Raw genomic sequence first — 21759 nt, forward strand, 5'->3', positions numbered from 1 at the left:
CTTCTATGGATGATTTGTCTGATTTGAAGGGACACGTTCCATGTACCCATCACCTGTAGCTTGCCCATGTGGCTCATTTCTTCATAGGACACCTGTAGCATAGCTTTTAACAAAATAGCTGCGGAATCCTGTGCTGGCTGCGGAAACCTATGCTGGCTGCGGAAACTGACAAGTTTACGCAGCTGCCTGAACAAAAATCTAAACCAAACAATAGTCATAAGCATAGTCAGAAAACCATGTAAAAAGCTCTTTTTAGACTATAATGCAATGATTTAACAGCTTGGTGGATGAAGTAAGTGGAAAAGGAAGGCTGAGAGGGTGTATAGGAAGGTGCAGGTTTGAGGCTCAACAATACTGCAGTGACACTCCACCAGGGTTTTGTTTTTCCTTTCCACAACCCCATTCTATTGAGGAGTGTAAAGTGTTATGAACTGCTACTGTATTTCATGTTCTTTGCAGTATTTGATGAAGTCACCCTTCTTGAATTCTCCACCTTGGTCTGAGCGAAGAATTTTGATGAACTTTCCTGTTTGCTTTTCAATCATACTTCTGAATTGCTTGAAGTATTCAAAAGCATAAAGTTTCTACCTGAGGAAATACACCCAGGTGAACCTTGTACATTCATCATCAAAAATAAGAAAATAGTGGGCCACTCCTATCGACCTTGTCTGCATTGGCCCACATAGATTAGTGTGTACAAGTTCAAGTATATCCCTCTGCTTCCTATCAACAATAGCAGGAAATTCATCTCTATGTAATTTACCAAGGGCGCATGCTTCAAAGTCAACATCCATACTCTTTAAAACAGGAATACCATTCACCATACCCTTTTTTTAAAGAAGCAGTAGGTCACTGAATTTATATGCTCAAATATGTGAAGCCATAGACATGGCTGATGATGCCAATGCTTGATGTGACACACTCGTGTCATCCAGTTTATACAATCCTCATACATGTACACCTGTTGCAATGGACTTCATTCGATCTAGCAAGTCTTTAATTACACAATAAGATTTAAAGAACTCTACCTTAAGATCCTGATCTATTATTCTAGATACAGAAATCAGGTTTTGTTTTGTTTTGTTTTGTTTTTGTCTTTTTGTTTTTTTGTTTTTTTTGTTTTGTTTTTTTTTTTTTCTATCCCGAGTACTGTTGAAGTCTTAGATTTTTGCTACTCTAAAATGGGGGATAACCACTTGGTCCAAACCTTAAAGACAACTCCTTCTCCGTTTGAAGTGGTGGCTCCAACTGGGGATGACGGGACCAGTTTCCCAATGTGGGTTTTAAAATGAGAGTGTGTGGTTTTCAAGCGACTGCAGTAAGGATAGTGATAACTAAATGGCTTATTTTATCATGCAAATCTCTAGCTAACTTAATCTAATATAAACTTAGGTATTCTGTGTGATATGCGATCTAAAAAGATATATGTTTGACATGTGATAATAAATATCAATCACACATTAAACAGAGGTGATAACATGTAAAGATAATTTCTTTGACTAAATAGTTAGTCAAAGAAATGTATAAAATTATATCGCATGTATCTGATGATTATATATGGAAATAAAAAATTTCAATTAGGCATCATACAGTAGTGCAATTAATGCATAATAGAAAGAACATATCTCATATACAATTCATGAAAATGAAGTGTTATCACTAATTAAACAGAAACAAAACTAATCATACAAGATAGAAGTACCATATGTGTGAAGTTCTGCTCATTTGACTAATGACATAGATTAGCTCCTTTCTTCAGATCAAATTATCTTCCAAGTATACAATAGTGCATCAACAAAGGAAAGTAGTCTGATATTTAAAAGAAATGACCATGTTCCATAATTTCATCAAGGCATTCACAAACTTACAAAAGTGCATTCTTTGCAAATGTTTTTGATAAAATTATGGACCCTTCTCTAAATGCATGAGAAGGGTATAAATATTATTCTAACTAATGTTCAAAAATAGATTATACAAAAATTTGAGGAGGTTTCAAACAACCTTCCTCCTAACTAGTCAACTAACTCTAAAAATAAAAGTGACTTGATGAGCAGAGGTTATAATGATGACTTTCTGTCTATCAGCTTCTCTTTTAAATCACATATATCGGCCATCGATTTGACTTGAGGAGGTGCCCCAAACTGTGTTCTGACCTGTCCTGCAAAAATAACATCTATGAGAGGTGGCATCATCCACTGAGTTGAATGGAGTGAGCAGTTGAGGGTCATGATTTGGCTGTGTGGCTTAACAAGGTATTGCTAATATGCCTCCCAATCAATCTTTGCTAACGTTGTGATCACTTCCCTTTGGATTTCGACTCTTTCCTTCCAGCTTTTATGCAAGTCATTTAAATTGGGTAGTATTTTCGGGTTACCTTATTTCACCAGGCTGGTGGCATGCAAAGTGTGGTTTACCACTTTTACTATGTTCTTTGACACCCTTGATGCTCTTGCCACTGCTAATTTAGCTTTCTTGGTCCATGCATCCCAATCTGTGAATAGAATGTCCTTATGTGTGTCCTCTAACTTGGGCAGATTAGCCCTCCTTCCTTCTACTGTTTCTTGCCATTCAATGAATTCTGATATCCTTGTATTTAGATCATTAAATTCAATTCTTTGGTCATTTGCCTTGTCCATTAACTCATCACTTGTGATCAGATAAGGAGCGATATGTGACATTCTTTGGCAAAATGTTTCTTGCTGTTTTGATAGGAGGGAATTTAGCTCTAGTGCCTCTTTGATGAATTCATCGACAATATGGACATCTTCATATTTTTCCATGGTTTCTTGCTATTCTTGAACTTGCATGTTCTTCGCAGAAATGTCTGCTTCATGGCTTATCTTTAACACTTCCATATTCTGTTGTAATTGAGCGATTTGTTCCACAGCTTGCTAGTTCACATTTTCTTTTTCAATTTACAACTATTACTTGAGCTACGCTATCTTATCTTCCTTCTCCCTTAACAAAATAGATATCTTAGTAGCTTTATCGATGGTGTTAGTTGCATATGCCCCTGTAAACTACGACAGTTTGGTCAATTTTTCAGTTGGATTGGAAGGAATATCTTCCAGACTATGTCCATCGGCTCATTCCCAAGTGGGATCTCAGGTGTCTCTACCCTCCTTCTTTTCCTTTGTCTCCTTACTACAGCCTTGTGAAGTGGGCTGTAGAACACATCTAAAGGAGGAATTTCAGTCACCTTTAGGATGATTTCTGATGTGGACAAAGCAGGAATGATTTCTGTCTGTTGCGAAGTTATCCCTTGCTCATCTATTGCCTCAGACTCTATAACTTTATAGGTATGTAGAGGAGTGTGATATTTCATGGTTTCCAATGCATCTTTTGTCTTAGGAGTGTCTTGCAGTTTTTTATTGAATTGGTCCCATTCCTGCTCCAAACTACTGATTTTGATCTCAGAACTGGTATCTTTAGTCGGGTCACTTATAACCTAGTTGACCTCCTACTGGATTCCACTGTATTCTCGGTGTCTTTGGATTTCCCTATATCCAGTGCTTTCCTTGTGTCCACTTGAGACTCTATGTGAGAATTTGTTCCCTCATTGTTGACGATCACACTGGGTGTAGGTTTATCCTCGGTTTTTAACAAATGTAGCGAAATTATTTCAATCTTTTTGTTTATGAATTCCTGAAAGCTTTCAAAATATTTAGGATTTATATTTGTCCTTGCCCTCTCGAACGCTTCCTCGAATGATTCAGTTGACTGTAAAAGCTCTTCAAACTTATTAGCCTCATGATTAAAGGGCTTAATATTCACCGCAGTAGTAATATTATGTGCTATTTTGCCTGAATCAAATTGCCTTTTCGGCAAAGTATGGAGCCTGAGGCTCTCTAGGCTTAGTGATTCCTTGGTTACATGATTAAAATTCGCTAATGAAAAGAAACCACACCGAACGGGAAAAGATGGCCACAATTAATTTTTTTATCTTTTAGGGTCTTGTTCAAGCCTTTTCCCATAATCTGTTGGGCTATTTCTCTTGCTAATATTTTATCAGAGACATACAAAGGGAGGACATGTGGGTCCGCTGTACTGCCAAAAACCTTGATGTATGTAAACCATTCTTCAACAAAATACTTGCCTACTACGAGAAGTTCTGTAGCGCCTTCTTTGGAAAACTTGGGGGCTTTGTTATTAAAAATCAATTGATGCAAAGGCAAAATAACAACATGGCATATTTTATAGAAATGGGGTATATAATGGAATTCCCAAATCTATTTATGGCTTAGGTGGATAGGGGAAGGGTCCTGCAAGGTCCATTTCCAACCCATGATTGGAAATTTAGTGCAGAAATAGATGGCATCCATGATGTATGCACGAGGAAGATTCTCTGTGGAGGAGGATCTCTTCTGACGATACTCAGAGATGGCAGTGGCTAGGTTATCAGATAGGATAGTGGCCCAATTCATTATGTGGGAATTGACACAGGCATCAATTAAAGGAATCCATTCTATGGAAAACTTAGCATTATTAGGTAATCTGTATAGCCTACATAACATAGCAGCTACATATTTGTAGGGGTTTTCTAAGGAGGCTATAGGATACATACCCATTTTATCAAATTTGAACTTGTTCTCCAGTACCCTCCAGCCCTGGATCATCTTGAAAGGTTCTTCGTTTTTCTTTGCAAAGTTGGTCAGGTATGACTTGTCATACATGTCCTGAGGGTCAGGTATATGGTACATTTTCTTTAGGTCTTCAGCTTTCAATGACCCCATGAGCTCCATCCTCGAGTTCCTGAATTGCGTGTCTTCAATACTAAGATTTTCCACCACCCACCTAATCATATCAATATATGGGAGTATTTTCTCTCTTGCTCCTATTCTGTGAAGGAAGGAACATGCAGCATCTTTGAATTGGAGTCCCAAAGTTTTTATTGAGTCATCTGTTGCCTTTAAAATGGTAATTTTGGGGTGCTCATCCTCAAGCCTGTTGTATATGACTTCCCATGCTATCGCTCTCCCATCGGCGTTGCAAATTGTATAAGAGAATATAGGCGACATTTCTGATATCTTAGACTCTGTAATGCTCTGCTTTTTTTGCTTTTGCATCACCTTTTGCAATGACATGTCTTTTGAATCTTGCCTAGAATGGAAGAGATATATCAGCGCGGACAATATAGGGCAATTAAGGTTGAAATCTCTCTGAAATGACTTTGAATCATGGGAGGATTTTGAATGAGATATTCAACGTTAACTCGCCATAACTTGAAACATCATTACCTCTTCTCGGGCTACTAAAAATTAATTACCCTGTTGAACCATCATTATTATATTAAAACATAGTAACTTCCCACGCTTCATGCTTTATTCGAGTGTAACAACTTTTAAATGTTCTAATATAGCGTTGCTTGGAGATAATGTGAAATGCGATTGTGAAAATCGCAATATTGCATTTTGCAAATTGTTAAAGGATGACACAATGACTTGCATTATTTATTTGCAACTCCGCGAAGTGCTATCACATGTTCTCAAGGCATTCTAATTGAAATATCACAGTGGGGAGGTTTCATCACATATCGCAATTCAGGATTTACTTAAAGTTGTTTATAATTATCACATGGAAAAAATGCGAAATGTGATTGGTGATAAAGATCCTAAGCTTGCGTTGTTTTCTAAAAGTTTTCAAGGCAATTTCTTAGAGTTAGAATTAATTTTTCAAAGACTAAAAAATTTAAAAAGGGTCCCCATTTATATGTCAAATATCAACCATTATTCATATAAATAGGGGGGGTTGTTACATAGTACAACAGGTACATACACAAAATAATGAATATGCCTAATGTTTCCATCAGGTAGTATGACAAGGACATCACCATATCCCTTGATTTCATATCCTCTATCATCCCTAAGGTATACCTTCGTACCAGTGCTGGATTCTCTGAAATTTTTAAATCATTGCCTCTTACCTGTGATATGAGAGGAGGCTCCTGATTCCACGAACCAGATTTCTGCTTCATCCTGCTCAATCAATAGCGCAAAATCAGATACAAACAATCTGATATTCGAATTCTAATTTGCATCATCTAGATGACCTGCATGCCTCTTATGTCTCTGTGGACCTTCATCAAACTTCTTCTTCCAGCAATGTTTAGCTATCTTACCAACTCTACCACACTAGAAACATTTTGGTCCTAAATCACTTCTGTTTAAAGACATACCTTGAGACAGAGGTGGCTTTCTTTGTGGGGTTCCTCCGCTTTTGTGTGTTGCATTTTTCTTTCCTCTGAAGGGCATCTTCTTTGCCATTAGGGAAATATCTGAGCTCTGGGGTTTCAAGGTCATATGCCTTTCCTCCTCGTGCATTAGGATCCCTGTCATTTCTTCAAGCTTGGGGTATTTTTCTCTTTTGTTAAACCCATTGATGAACATCTCATAGTCGTTGGTCATACCATTCATGGTAACCATGACCAAATCAATATCTGACATTATTTCGCCAATGTCGCCTAGCTTATTCTTAAACTCCTTGATACGAGAGATGAACATTGCTACTGATTCATTCTCATCCATTTTAATGGAAAGAATCTTTATCTTTAGAAACAACAGGCGATTTGTGTTCTTTATCTCATACAAGTCTTTGAGAGTTGTCCAAATGTCTGTTGCAGATTTACATTCTCGAATATGCCGAATAATGCAATATTTCATAGACAATTTGAGCAGCCCTTTGTCTTATTCTCCCTCTTTTCCTAGTCCTGGATTGTTGTTGTTGTTCCACCTATAGCTAGGGTCGACTTCAAGTCATCACCGGTTGCAATCACCCATGCGTTTTGCCCCTCCAACAAGGTCTGCAACTTAAATTTCCAATTGGAGTAATTGGAACCGTCGAGCTTATTGCTCTCACTTAGATAAGCCTCTTCCATCTGGTTGTTCATCTTGACAGGTCTCCCTCAAGAAATAAAAAATTGACCTACAACAATTAAAAAATGGATCTCCAGATCCAAGGAGCAATCTAAACAAAAAATGTATGTGCGCCTCTAAACCAATTTCTTCTTCCAATAATTAAAACACAAGGATCTATCAGTAGATCCAAAACGGTAATAAAAAAAAAAAAAACAAATGGTCATTTTGTTTTAACACAAATCCTTGAAATGAATGCTTTAAAAAACAATTTTTTTAAGCATACATAGATTTGTATTCAAAATTGGGTGAGCTTCCCCTTTGGTGCTAAGAGGGCGAAACAGATATTAGAGATTGTGAATAGTGATGTGTTTGGGCCCGTGAAGGTTCCATCATTGGGTAAGTTTGTGTACTATGTATCATTTATAGATGACTTCTAAAGGAATACATGGATATAGTTCCTTAAGAGGAAATCTGAAGTCTTTCATAGGTTTAACGAATTTAAGGCTCTGGTGGAAAACCAGACAAAGAAGAAGATAAAGGTGCTGAGGACAGATAACAGTGGAGAGTTTTGCAGTAAGGAATTTGAAAAATTATGTAAGAAGTGTGGTATAGCACGGCAGAAGACTACTCCATATACACCTCAGCAAAATGGAGTTGCAGAAAGAATGAACAAGACACTGATGGAAAGGGCAAGAAGCATGCTCAGTGGTGTTAGGTTAGGATAGGAATTCTGGGTAGAGGCGGTGGAGACAACATGTTACTTGGTCAATAGATCACCTTCATCAGCGTTGGAGGATAAACCTCCACAAGAGGTATGGATTGGTAAGAAACCCTCTCTTTCACGTCTGAGGGTATTTGGATGTGATGCATATGTACATATTACAAAGGAGAAAAGAACCAAGATGGATAGTAAATCTGAAAAGTGCATATTTATTAGGTATAAGGATGGTTTAAAGGGTTATAAGCTTTGGAACCCAGTAATAAAGAAGGTTGCATACAGTCGAGATGTGGTGTTTAGAGAGGTGAAAGATGTTATTAAACATGAATTACAACCAACGGAACATTAGAAGATAGAGTTTGAGCTAAAGGATGAAGAATCAGACTCTACAACAGAGAAGGAATTAGAAGATGAAGAACCATAAACTTCGGGTGTGAGAAGATCAGTTTGAGAAAGAAGGTAGCCAAAAAGGTATAGTCCATCTGCTTTTCGTTCAAATTTTGCTTTATCTATTACTGATGATGATCCCAGAACTGTGAAGGAAACAGTAGATTCAAAGGATGGAAAACTCTGGAAAGAGGCCATGGTTGATGAAATGGCATCTTTGCACAAAAATGAGGCTTGGGATCTGGTGGAGTTGTCGGCTGAAAGGAAACCCATTGGCAACAAATGGGTGTTCAAGAAGAAGACAAATGCAGAAGGAAAGGTGGAGAAATACAAAGCTTGGTTGGTAACAAAAGGCTATTCCCAGGTGCTGGGAATTGATTTTGGTGAAAATTTTTCTCCTGTTGCCAAGGTAGCTTCTATTAGATTACTTTTATCTGTTGCTACTACTTTTGATTTTGAGGTCTAGAACAGATGGATGTGAAGACAACATTTCTTCATGGGGATCTAGAAGAGGAGATCTACATGAAGCAACCTGAAGGCTTTGAGGTGAAGGGTAAGAAAGAACTGGTATGCAAGTTAAAGAAGACTATGTATGGGTTAAAACAATCACCAAGGATGTGGTATCATAAAGTTGATACGTTTATACGGGGACTTGACTTCACCAGAAGCAAAGAAGATCACCGTGTGTATTTTAAATTAATTGGTGACCATGTTATTTATCTGATCTTGTATGTGGATGATATGTTGCTAGTTGGAAATGACAAAGAAATTATCTAGGATTTGAAGACCCAATTTTTCTCCAAATTCGACATGAAAGATCTTGGTGTTGTAAACTATATTTTGGGCATGGAAATTAAAAGAGATCAGGGAAAGAAGAAGCTCTGGTTAAACCAGAGGAAGTATGTCGTGACAATATTGTAGAGGTTTAATATACAGGATAGTAAATCGGTGAAGGTTCCTACTCCTGTAGGTGTAAAGTTATCTGCTAAATAGTGCCCCAAGACACAAGAAGAGGAAGAGGATATGTCCCGTGTTCCATATACAAGTGTAGTTAGTAGCCTGATGTATGTGATGGTCTGTACTAGACCAGACATTGCACATGCAGTGGGAGTATTGAGCAGGTTTATGTCAAAACCAGGGAAGGAGCATTGGACAACAATGAAGCGGGTTTTCAGGTATTTGTGTGGCACTAGTGATTATGGTTTGTGCTACCAAGGAAGACCAGGATTGGACAGAGTTTTGGATATCTGTGGCTTTGTTGATGCGGACTTGGATGGAGATCTGGATCAAAGAAGATCTACAAGTGGGTATGTGTTTAACCTATTTGGAGGAGTAGTCAGTTGGATGAGTAAGAAACAATTTGTAGTGGCACTATCAACTACAGAGGCAGAATACATGAAAGCCACTCATGCAAGCAACGAAGTAGTTTGGTTGCAGAGATTGTGTTCAAGTATGGGGTTAGTACAAGGAGCTATAAGGATAGACTGTGATAGCCAAAGTGCAATTTTCTTGGCAAAGAACCCTGTTTACCATTCAAAGACAAAGCACATTGATGTTCAGTATCACTTTGTAAGGGATATGGTAGAAGACAAAAAGGTGTTGCTAGTAAAGGTGGACACTTTGAAGAATATTGCAGATGCATTGACAAAATCTGTAAGCTCTAAGAAGTTCTCTTGGTGCAGAGAAACAATTGGCATTGCAGGGCTAGATAAATGACTAAGCTCTCTTGTGGCCCCGTCTGCAAAGAAAACAACAAGTGGGAGAATGTTGGGTTGTGTTATTCTTTCCATGACTAGCCCACATAGTGAACCAAGGGGTTGGGTGGGGGGGGGGGGGGGGGGGGGCGCTACCCCCCTTCGTTGCGGCGATTATGTAGTTGGGGGGGGTCACAAGAGGTTTGAGGGGAGCGGGTAGCCCCCCTCTACGAGGTCTAGGAAAACGTCCTGGGAAAAAATAATTGGACCATATATTAGGTTGGGTGGACCTACCTATGGTTTTGTGCATGATTTTTGCACATGGTTTTGGATGCGATGGTTTTCGGTCCATGGTTTTGGACATGATGGTTTTCGGTCCATGGTATTGGATGCTTCGGCATGTATAAATATGTATTTTAATATTAGAAGGAACATAATGAAAAATCAAGCTGGTAGTCCCGGTTTTGGGATCGAGGGGAAAATCTCTATGTATATGTGTTTTATGTGTTATGCACTCGCATGGTTTATTTTCTGTGTTTTAGAATTCGTATGCAGGTAATTTCTATACGGGGTTGAAACCTATAGGCTATTCCAAAATTGAAAGGCCACCAAACTCATTTCAGTGTGACTTTATCATTACCCAGTAAATCAATTATGGGTACCTGCAATCGAAGGTCAATGATGTTAATGTAATGGAGCAGTGTCTATTTCAACTTCATACTTGGAATATAGCAATGTCTTTAAACTCCCACCCTTGACCTCCACTTGGAGCAACACACAGAAATAGGTATCCAATAACATGGATAACCAATCCCTTCACTACAAACACCCTCACCAACAATGCCCTTCGAGAAATCAACACGGTGACCTCAGGTATCGAGGCCACACTGTGACACCGAGAGAGCTGCCACCATGACCCAAGCTCAGAGGTTCACCACCTAATCTGAGCTACCACCAGGATCAACGCTTCAGCTTTGAGTAGTACTCCAGCTTTACACTGCACTTCAGCGTAGTTCGGCTTTGAGAAGTACGCATCAATGCACTTTGGCCTCCACCAATGCACCACCGATAATGCTCCCAATGATTTCCACCACATGCAATCAGACCGATCTCCTCCTACAATTGGCTCTGCTTGTCGGTTCCTCCAACCACGAAAAACTTCCATGATTTAAAAAAACCGCTCAAATCAAATCAGAGCTCCCACAGAGAACACGCTTTCAAAAAATTCTCCCACGGAGAGCACGCAACGCTTTGCAACAATTTGGAAACCTCCATGCAACTCCTCCAACAACAACCTCCACGAAGCTCCTCCAGGTAGTGATTGTTCCATCAATTGGACCTTTTCTTTTTCCTATCCCTCGCCTTTTGTTTCCACAGGTAGCCACAATGACCTCACTGGCACCAGCGTGTTTTTCCATCTTAGATCAACGATTTTTGGGCATGATGATCAAAATTGTTGTAAGGGAATGGCCAATCAGTGCGTCTTTCTCTCCTGATTGCGTGATGATCATCGCCATTCTTCCTTCAAGGAAAGCGATGATGGATGTGAATAATCGTAAAAATAGGTGCTCAAACATGCGACCAGATCACTTGATCTCCATGCACCAACAACCAGATCACTCGATCTGTGGCCACCAACATTCAATCTGCACTTGCTCACTCGCTTCGATCATCCACCAAGTGCGATCTTCCACCAAATCCCCACTCAGGGGTTCGCAGACCCTCTCAAACCTACAGCTTTGATACCATGTTAAACAAAATGGAAGACAAACAAATTATTGAGAAACTGTGAGGAGCTCACAGGTGAGGGATTCACCTAGAGACAACCTCCTGTAGAACGCTCTACCCAAATTCACATTGATCTCAATAATAAATAGTTTACAAGTAATTAGGAACATGAAACTAATCATCCTAGAAAATAGGATCTAAATCCTAATGAAATAAACTCACGTAACTAAACTAAATAACAAAGGAACTTTCTCCATTAATCCCAACATTAAATTTCAAAATTTTAGGTGTCCCAGTCATTTTTGATGGTTCTGAATCCATTTCCACCATCAAAAACATGATTCAAACACTGCTTAATCAAGACTTTTTTATTTTTTTTCTTGGATTCTAGCCACTTTTTGTCGTCAGGAAATTCCTCCACATCCATAGACTCTGTTGTTATTCAATTAAGTTGTAACATAACTATTTTATGTTAAGCCTTAATCTAATTTTTTTAGGTTTGTTTTTTTTAGGTTTTTGGCATATTTAATTTTATTTATCTATTTTTGTTAAATTCATAAAAAAATTGAGTTATAATCTTTGCATAATTCAAATGTTTCCTAGATTATTCAATAGCTAAATTCATTTATGCATTAAAAATGGATTTTAAATAAAAAATAAATAAAATTTGAAAAAAAATTAAATTTTATCACATTTTGACTAAAAAATCCAACACAGTGAAACAACGCCAATTAATTGTTGATATTGTCACTCCATCATAGTGGAACAACACCAATAAGTTAATTGTTGATATTTCCATGGGTGTACGTTAAAGGGCCAACAATTTTCATCTTTGCATATAACATCCAAATATTTTTTCCAACCAACACTAATAACTTAGGTAGGCTCATACATACTTCGATTGATGGAGACTTTACCCACTTAAACAACGTTACTCCATTCCAACATCATCTTCATGACCTTTAAATTTTTTTAGCAAACTCTTTTGTTGGTGTACATGCACTTTAGTTAGATTTAATTAGCTTTAGTTAACTTCAATGCTTTCATGTGGTGTACATGCACATTAACATAACATAAAACATAGATAATTTTAGTTAGATTTATTTAGCCTTAGTGCTTGCATACAGTTAATTTTAACTTAGTTTCTTTATGTATTGATTTTCTCATTAATATTGAGATATTGAATTCATTCTCTTTTCCAAATATTCTTTTTTAATTCTTGCAAGTTTATGCAATTATTCTTCAACTAGATCCTTATATGTGCTCTAATAATTTTACATGGTATCAAAGTTGTAGGCGATTGGAGAAAGTGCATGAAATATCTTTTGCAAGTTTGAATATCAAAGAATTGGAAATCACTAGGAGGTTTGATTTGCGGATCAGAATATTAGAGAATTCCCGCAATTGTTACTACAACCGCAAGATGAAAGAATGGAATTCCCATTTTCAGCTATTTTCACTCTATATAACTACTTCCAATTGACGCTAGAGATTTTGCTTCACCTCAGAAACAAAGGGTTGTATCAAATAGTTATGGATATGATAGTTGAACCCAATTCTGGCACTGAAAAAAATACAAATACTTCATCAGGATGGACGAGGCTTTTGGTCTTCTATTGTTCACCATATCTCTAACAATGTGTTTCCATGTGGGACACATGTAGCACTCTAAAGGAAGTTTGGACAACCTTGGAGAATAAGCGGGATGAGATGCAAGCTCATATTCTCATAAATGAGCTAAAGTCCTTAAATCCAAACAACTTTGAGAACATTAAGGATTTTTTTACGAAATTCAAATCATTTCTTCTTCAATTACAGGATTGTAGAATCGATAAATCCAAACAAGAAATTCAATTGATCCTTTCTATTTTGTCTAAATTACATTCTAAATATGCTTTTTTCTTTTGTTTTTACATTTCATATAGTTAGACTTGTAATTGGAGATAAATGGAAAATGCCCAAACTCAATGCATTTGTTGAGTCTCTCATGCATGAGCAAGATAAACTCATCAAGACGAGTTCATTCAAGTCTTTGAATGCACATGCTTTTGCAATGCATGAAAAAGGAAAGTTTGAATTGAAACCAAATCAGTAATCCAATGGAAAGAGATCTAAATCCAAGAAAGGGGGGAAAATCAAAATCTCCATGTTATACGAGATTTAGGATTGTGGAAAAAAGTATCTCCCCTAGGTCGGTGGCTAACCTAGAACAATTGAGAGACAATGAACCTAATGCTTTTCCTTAAAGTAAATAGGTGATGGAGTGAGGCCTACCTAGAATCCTTCACACACTTCACTCCTTTAGCTTGGAAGCTCCAATTCCAGCTCTAAATGTCAAAATTAGAACCTGCAGATTCAGGTAACACAAGCCAAGAAACTATGAGATCTATGTACGATCATCTAAATACTTCATTCAATAGATCAAGATGGTATTGAAATATATGAAATAACAACATCACATATAGGAAAACAATTAGTTCTTTGCATTAACCTAAATGGAAGGAGATTACAACCATAACTAGCAGTTGATCTTGTAGAGGAGCTCCTCCAAGTTATTGACTTGTCCTTTCCTTGTCACAATATGCACCTCCTATCACCTTGAATGCATGAGATAATAACCACTCACCACAACAGCACAAGGGCATAATCACTCTCCAAAATCCAACCCCCAACCACATAGAAGGTTGGGAATATATAGAGAAGTAGGGTAAATTGGGAGTTCTTATCCAATTACCAATCTAGGGTTTCAGATCCACCTTTGATTGAGGGATAGGATAAAAGGATAAGTGGTGAAAACTCCAAAGTAGGGTAGGATAGGATATGAATGTTTTATCAAAGGTAAGTAGTTAAAACAACTTATGGAAACTCCTAGAAGGGGAAGCTTCCAAAATCATTCTCATGGATTTCTAGAACCAATGCAGGTGCAAAGGGGAGCAACCTGTTAGTGACCAATGCAGGCCATAGTGGAACAACCTATAGGTGATTGCACCCTAGTAGGCATACATGGAGCATTGGTCCTAAAAATGGCTCAGATGATGCAATTTAAGCTTGAAATTTTGGGGGATGAAGTGAACATGCTTAGGGCTTTATGCAAGAACCATGGCCAAACCAATAAAACAAGTCCATATACCATTCTAGTTAACTAAGTACATTAACATATATTTTTCACTATGTAACGTAGCTCTAAATTTAGTGAAAGTACTGGCAACCCAGGGACCCACAAATACCTCCAATCATGGGAATAGTTACACAACCATCTCAAATGAAGTTAGCCATAAATAGCACATTCATTTATCAACCATGTTGATACTTTCATAATCTTCATGAGAGACAATACTAGTTAATATAGATCCAAACATGAGCAAGTGAATATACTTATTTGAGTATGTTAAAGGTTGGAAATTGAGGGAGCTACTTCAACTCTCCACCCATTCGTAAGCTAGTTGCATTGTAGTCTTTCTTGCATCCAACCACCTTCGAGCCAGATCCATGGTCTAAGGGAGTGATTTCTCATAGATTTCTGTTTAACTTCAGCTAGGGTATTGCTCAGTTCTCCAGGAGTGCATAATTTCTTTATAAATTCTTTATCAGCTGCATTTTCAAGGAAAGCAATGCATGACCAATAACACACTTTCTGGGTGGTTTATCAACTTACTGGAAAGTATTGGGTGGTTTATCATCTTCCTCAATAAGCACCCAGTGGTTTATGAAATCCTTTCAACAAGCATCCCAATGATTTCCACCCTTCTTAGTGGTTTATCAACCTTATAGCAAGAACCCAAGTGATTTATCATCCTCCTTAGAAATCACTTGGTTATTTATCAACTTCCTTGGTAAGTTCCCATTGATTTATCGTATTTTTCGGTAAACACTCTTCACCCAATCCCTCCTCTAAGCCTCCCACTAATATTTCCTACATTGGTGCTACAATCCAATTGCTCTGATGTATTAATTCTAAGGACCCAACCCCAAACAACTATGAGCTAAAGTTCTTAGTCATAATTCACAAGTCCTTTCCTATGCTCCTTACCTTTATCCAATGTCCCCTTCCTCTTCTTCTCCAGGCTTCTTCTACCTTCCTTTCATGTCGTGGAATGAACCAGAAGAATGGCGATGAACTATTTGCCCCATCATTTCATTTATAAATTCTTGGTGGTGGGGCATTCCATCATGCCAACCCACCCAGTTACAATTCTCCCCCACACCATGGATCTACCAGTCCCACTCCTCAAGACATCCAATCAAAATTTATTATATTTTTCAATTACATAATTTTTCAACTTGTCATGATCCTCCATGCTAGCATTACATATTCATAATTTATATTTACAAAAATAGGGGTTAACATAAGGGGTGTTACAAACCCAAACCCATTAGAGGAACACCATCCTCGGTGTTCCTTGCATTAGAAGCAAAAGAAAAAAAGTAAGATTTATATTACAACTCTTACATCTTCTTACTCATCAAATAAAAATGTGTATAGCACCCTCATTTGCTCTACCATTTCGCAGATGGATTTGTATGGTCCAAAGTTCTTCCATTGCACCTTGACCTACTCTATTACTTGATTCTGAAGCACATTCTACCTCCAGTCTAAGATGCACACTGGTTCTAGTTAGAACTCTCCCTCGGGTTCCACTTGTATCACAGATTAGTCACAAATGTGATAAGAATCATGTATGTATTTCTTAAGAAAATAAACATGAAAAACATTATGTGCATTCATTGTGGGTGTTAAGTCCAATGTTTAGTCCATTGGCCCTACTCTTTCCAAGATCTAAAAGGGTCCACAAAATATGAGTGCCAACTTGTCAGAAAAACCCACTTTTAGTGAGCTCTTCCTCACTCTGATGTGGAGATACACATGCTCTCCCAGTTGGAATTCCTTATGCATCCTTTGCTGGTTTGCGTAACTATTTTTACTATCTTGGGATGCCTTTAATTTCTACTCGATCTTTACCACTTCCTTATTTCCTTCATAATATTAGGTGGAAGAACTATTATGTTCACTAGGTTGTCCCAACTAATCGGAGTGTTTCATTTTCGACCATACAATGCCGCAAAAGGACTCATTCTAAGCAACTCTTGATATCCATTGTTGTAAGAAAACTCAACCAATGGAAAGAAATCTTCCCACTTATTTAGTTGATGCATGACATACATTCTCATCATGTCCTCCAAAACTTTGTTCACTATTTTTGTATAGCCATCCGTCTAAGGATGATAGGTAGTATGGAAAAGTCGTCAAGTTCCCAAAACCAACAAACTGACTTACAAACGTTTGAAGTGAAATTATCATCTCGATTAGATATAATCTTCTTAGGCACACCATGCATTATGAATATTTCCTTAATGAATATATGGGATATGTCAATGGCCTTGTGAATGGACTTGATAGAGATGAAGTGAGCTTCATTACTTAGATTTTACATCACCACCATGATGGCAACATGTTGTTTTGCTATATTTACCACTATTGTAATGAAGTCCATGGATATGACTTCCCACTTCCACTTAGAGATTGGGATTGGTTGCAACAATCTTGCTGGATTTTGACATTCCACCTTTACCTATTAGCTCTCTAGAAACTCAACAATATCTTCAACAACATCCTTCTTCAATCCTAGCCAATAATATGTTCTATTTATAGTTGTTATCATATTTTGATAACCGTGATAACATAAGTATGGTTGTTTGTGGAATTCATGCATGCTAAGCTTCCTTAAATTTGCTACATTAGGCACATATTTTCTAGTTTTGAACAGTAGCATGTTATCATCAGCAAGTTTGTAATTCTTTGTCATGAATCCCTCTAGCTCTTTTACAAACATGTATTTACATGCTAGTAGTGCTCATCATGAGGTAGCACCTCTTTAATCCTTTCCTTGATTTGAACTGTGCAAGTACTAAAGGTTTCGAAGCTAACCTCTTGTAGACTCATACTAAGTGCATCTTCCACTTTATTTTCTTTCCCTTTGATGTGTTTTATCTCAAAATCAAACATGTTAATTGAGGCCAACCATCTTGGTTTTCTAGAATTTAGCTTACGTTGGTCAAATAGATACCTCAATCCCCCACAACCTACCATCAATACAAACCTTATACCCAATAGATAATGCCTTCACATCTCTACAAGTTCTAAATCATGGGTAACATAGTTCTTCTCGTGTTCATTTAATTTCCTTGAGTCATAGAAAACCACACATTCGTATTGCATTAGGACTCTGACAAGTCCTTCTTTGTAAGAATTTGTGCATACCACAAGATCTTTATCCAAGTATGTTATCCTTAAAATAGGTGCACATGTGAGAAATTTTTTTAATTTCTCAAAACTCATTGCACATTCAGGTTTCCACTAAAATTTTAACACTTTTCTCTACAAAGCAGTGATTGCATGTTCAATCTTTGAGAAGTCTTGAATGAAACTTTGGTAATATCTAACTAGCCCCATGAAATATTTGACCTTTTTTATATTTCAGGGAGTGGTCCACTCCATTATAGCTTTGATATTTTCAAGGCTAGAGCCACTTGTTTTGATATAACATTCCCCACATAATGAACTAAGGTTTGGAAAAATTCACACTTGATGAGTTTTGCATAAATCTTATCCTCCCTTAATAATTGTAATATTGCTCTAATATGGTCTTCATGCTCTTCTTTGTTTTTTGAATATATAAGGATACCATCTATAAAGACCCATACAATTTTTTCCAAATAATGTTTGAGGACATTTTTCATCAAGCACATGAACAACCGGGGAATTTGTAAGCCCAAATGGAACCACTACAAACTCATAGTGGCCATATATAGTCCTGAAGGCAGTTTTGTGAATGTCATCATCTCTAATCCTAAGCTCCAACATAACACTTGAGAAATCCTTAATATAGTTCTAGATCTTACTGGTATGCCTCATCTCACTCAAATGATCTCTTACCACCCATCCATGATTCCCTGATCCAAATTGCACATAAAAGGCCTCTTTTAGCTTTATCCAAGTCTCAATAATTTTCGTGATGCAACTAACTACTAAGTCCTCAACTTGGGTTCTCCACAAAATTTTTACTTTTTCTATGAGATACATGATCATTATTGACTTTTGTCTATTCAGAACAACCCTTCATTTGTTCCAACATTTTTTCCATATCCCAGGAGAAGTTTCCAAGCACCTTAGCATCTATAGTCCTGTCATACATAACCAATTCTTTCGACTTCACCTTCATCGATGAATTCCTTGAAATCTTCACTATGGTCTACTTCAATATTACTATGGTGTCAACTTGGTCCCTTGTGTCTGTCACGAATGACTTCACATGATCCTCCAAGTCCTTCATCCAATCCTCTTGATCATAGGCTTATCTCACTATATAATCAATGGAATAGAAACTTGCTTCAAGGGCTCCCTTAATTTCTTGAATGTCTAATCCTATTTCTTCAAGCTCCTTCCCATGGAATTCCATACCAACTAGCATTTTTTCCAAGGTTCTCTCAAGATCTTGGACTTTCTTAGATAGTGTCGCGTCTTCTTTGTCCGATGGGTTAAACCTAGTGTCCACCATCATGAACTATTTTTTTCAGATGTGACCATGTCAGGCTCACTTCAACTTCAACTAACTGGAACTTGTACCAAGAACCAATAGCCAAAACCCATTGCCCACCTAGAAATCAACTACAAAATCCCCTCACCCAATAACCTACAACAAAAATGCAACTGTCTCTGCAATATTCCTTAGGATCTTGCTTCTTCCAGTACCATCTATACTTTCAGTTCCTTTACTTGTATGTAGAGTATTATCCACTAAAACTAGATCTGAATGCTTGAAGAGAAATGTTTCCAACTCTTCTACCTTCACTTGTATGTAGTGTGAATATCAGCTTTGACACTAGATCCATATGGTATAGAGAAACACTATATCTTCTTATGTGTGGTAGCTTTGATACCACTTGTCATGATCCTAGGGACTCCTACAGTTACGAGGTGCCTTTTGGGCACACCAAAATCCTTTGAGCATGCGATACTGACATGTTTCACCTCTACCTCATGGAGAACAAAGTTAATCCACCTGGACTATGCCTCATAGTAAGTTTGCTTATATAATTTATATACCATTAGTTACTTAGCAGAATATCATAAGTCTCTGATATAGTGGTAGTAATCTAACTTTCTTATCTACTTCAATTAATCTTTCATTCGTAACATAACATGATGCTCATCATATGCAAGACATGAATTCTCCATGAACATCATCATACACATTCACAAATTCATAGAAACAACCCTTTGACCTTTTGCTTTATTAATAAGATACAAATTACAACAATCTACCAAGAAAAAGGCTCAAATTGCAAGAGTACATAGAAAATTTAACTAATACAGAGAAGTTTGAACCTTTTTCCTCCCTTTTGACCCCACCCAAAACTGTTTAGCACCCTAACAGGTCATCTCAACACCCTACGGATCGTCCAGGCACCCCACAGGGTGTCTCAACACCCCAGCAAGTCATTGTCACCCGTCTCATCCCATCCTCGACTAGTGGCAAGAGTTGGCTCAGGTCTACATGACCACAGACCCAAAGCCTTGCTCTTTTTGCTCCCTTATACCCTTCGTTCATTCCTTGGACCTACCCTTTGCACTTACTACAATGTGACTTTGGCTTGACCTAGAAAGTTTTGTGTTCTGCCTTGTTTGACTTTATCCTCTCCTTTCTGCGGCTTTCATAACTACATGGGTCATCTCCTACCCATTTGGTTGCCATCCTTCCAATCTCAGGTCAACTCACCTTCGTAGGTTGGGTGCCTTGGATTGGGCTGACTCTATCGTCATACCCAAGTTCTCTTACATTTACCCACTCATTCCCTTCAGTTGTCTTGCCGTGCTGCTCCACTTGTTCTAGCCAACCTTCTTCCATGTCTAGTTGACATTCCACTCACCCCATGTTTCCTTTCATTTTACCCAATGTGCCCTAGGCCAACCTATCCTCCACTTAGTTTCTCGTCTCAAGAGCACCTTGGCCTGTGTGTTGGAAACCTTTAAGCACTACTGGGGGTGGGGAATCAGTATTGTGACTTATTATCAATTTTTGTCTTTTATTACTTCAGCTACTGAATCATGCATATAAGCAACAACATATTATATCATCACATGAATATAACAATGTAAGAAACTAAATCAAACAACAATGAGAGTAATAAAACCATCAAACACAACCATATAACCCATCACACAAGAGACACAAGATATCTCGTGGAAAAACCTTCACCGGGAAAAAAATCTCCCTTTTTGTTGTTGCGCTGCTCTGAATCTTCTATTAAGCAAATATGGTCTTTTACATAGAGTTGCGAGTACATATATATTCGTATCATTGTTGACAAGAAAATATCATAATAGTTTACCACAAAATTTGTGTGTATACCTCTATTATGCTATTAGTTGTATATTCATGTGTCCATTAAAAGAAGCCTTACTTATAGCAATGGATTAATTATATGTCTAAGAAGGTGATGAATATGGTTAAAGTAAATAATTTTTTTATTTTTTATTTTGCTATTATTATGTGTTAATGGTTGTTACACAAAATATTTTAAGTTTTATTATTTATTATTTTTTAGTTTTGTTAATTTTTTATCTTTTTATTATAATTTTAAAAATATTATTTTATTATAATTTTATTAAAAATATGGATTTGGAGTATTTCCTAAAATTGTTTTGTTTGGTAATTCCAAGTGGCATAGTTTTCCTTAAATATTAATAGTAACGAGTCAACTTGCATTGATAAATAGTAACCAATAATAATTATACTCACTACTATTTTAACAACTAAATTATTAAAAAAGAAAAATTATCAAAAATTTATTAAAATTAAAATATTCAAAATATTTAAGTTCATTTAAAAATAATCAAAATTTAGCATCTGACCAACAATAAAAAAAATAGTAAAAATCATTTTATTTTATTTTCAAGGAGAACCACAATTATCTCCACTCAACTAATTATACACGACTATAATTTTTTTCGCTGAATTATAGAGAATGGTGGAAGAATTTTAATGCAGTGGAATGCACTGTCTAATGCAGAGTTCCAGGTTTAGCGTTGAATCGGCCGCCATGTACCTGGTTAACAGCAAATGAGCTCCTCCGATTCAGCTCAGACGAAATCCAGGAAGAGTTCTACAGGGTAACACAATTAGTCGTCTGTTTCAGCTAAGGTTTAATTGTTATTGCTCGTAATATATAAACGCTTCTGATGTATACGAATTACAGTATCTGTCACTCTAACTGGTATCTTGAATTCAGGTCGCTGGTATTCAGGTGAGTGTTTATATGCACGTGACTAGATGTACTTGATTGATTCTGGTTCATCCATCGGTACTCCATTTCCCTG

At 37.2% G+C, this 21759-nt stretch overlaps 1 pseudogene across 1 annotated transcript in view; it reads left to right on the plus strand.

The window, feature by feature from the left end:
* LOC149185712 (uncharacterized) overlaps positions 1–21759 on the plus strand; it is a 63705-nt pseudogene that overhangs the window by 33790 nt on the left and 8156 nt on the right. The window contains exon 3 of the transcript XR_016256069.1: positions 21453–21567. The product of XR_016256069.1 is annotated as an uncharacterized LOC149185712 (transcript). The remainder of the gene's footprint in view (positions 1–21452; positions 21568–21759) is intronic.

Source organism: Pinus tabuliformis, chromosome 3_1 (assembly GCF_031772625.1).
Source record: "Pinus tabuliformis cultivar Carrire ecotype Pingquan chromosome 3_1, CPIR1, whole genome shotgun sequence".
Lineage (NCBI taxonomy): Eukaryota > Viridiplantae > Streptophyta > Pinopsida > Pinales > Pinaceae > Pinus > Pinus tabuliformis.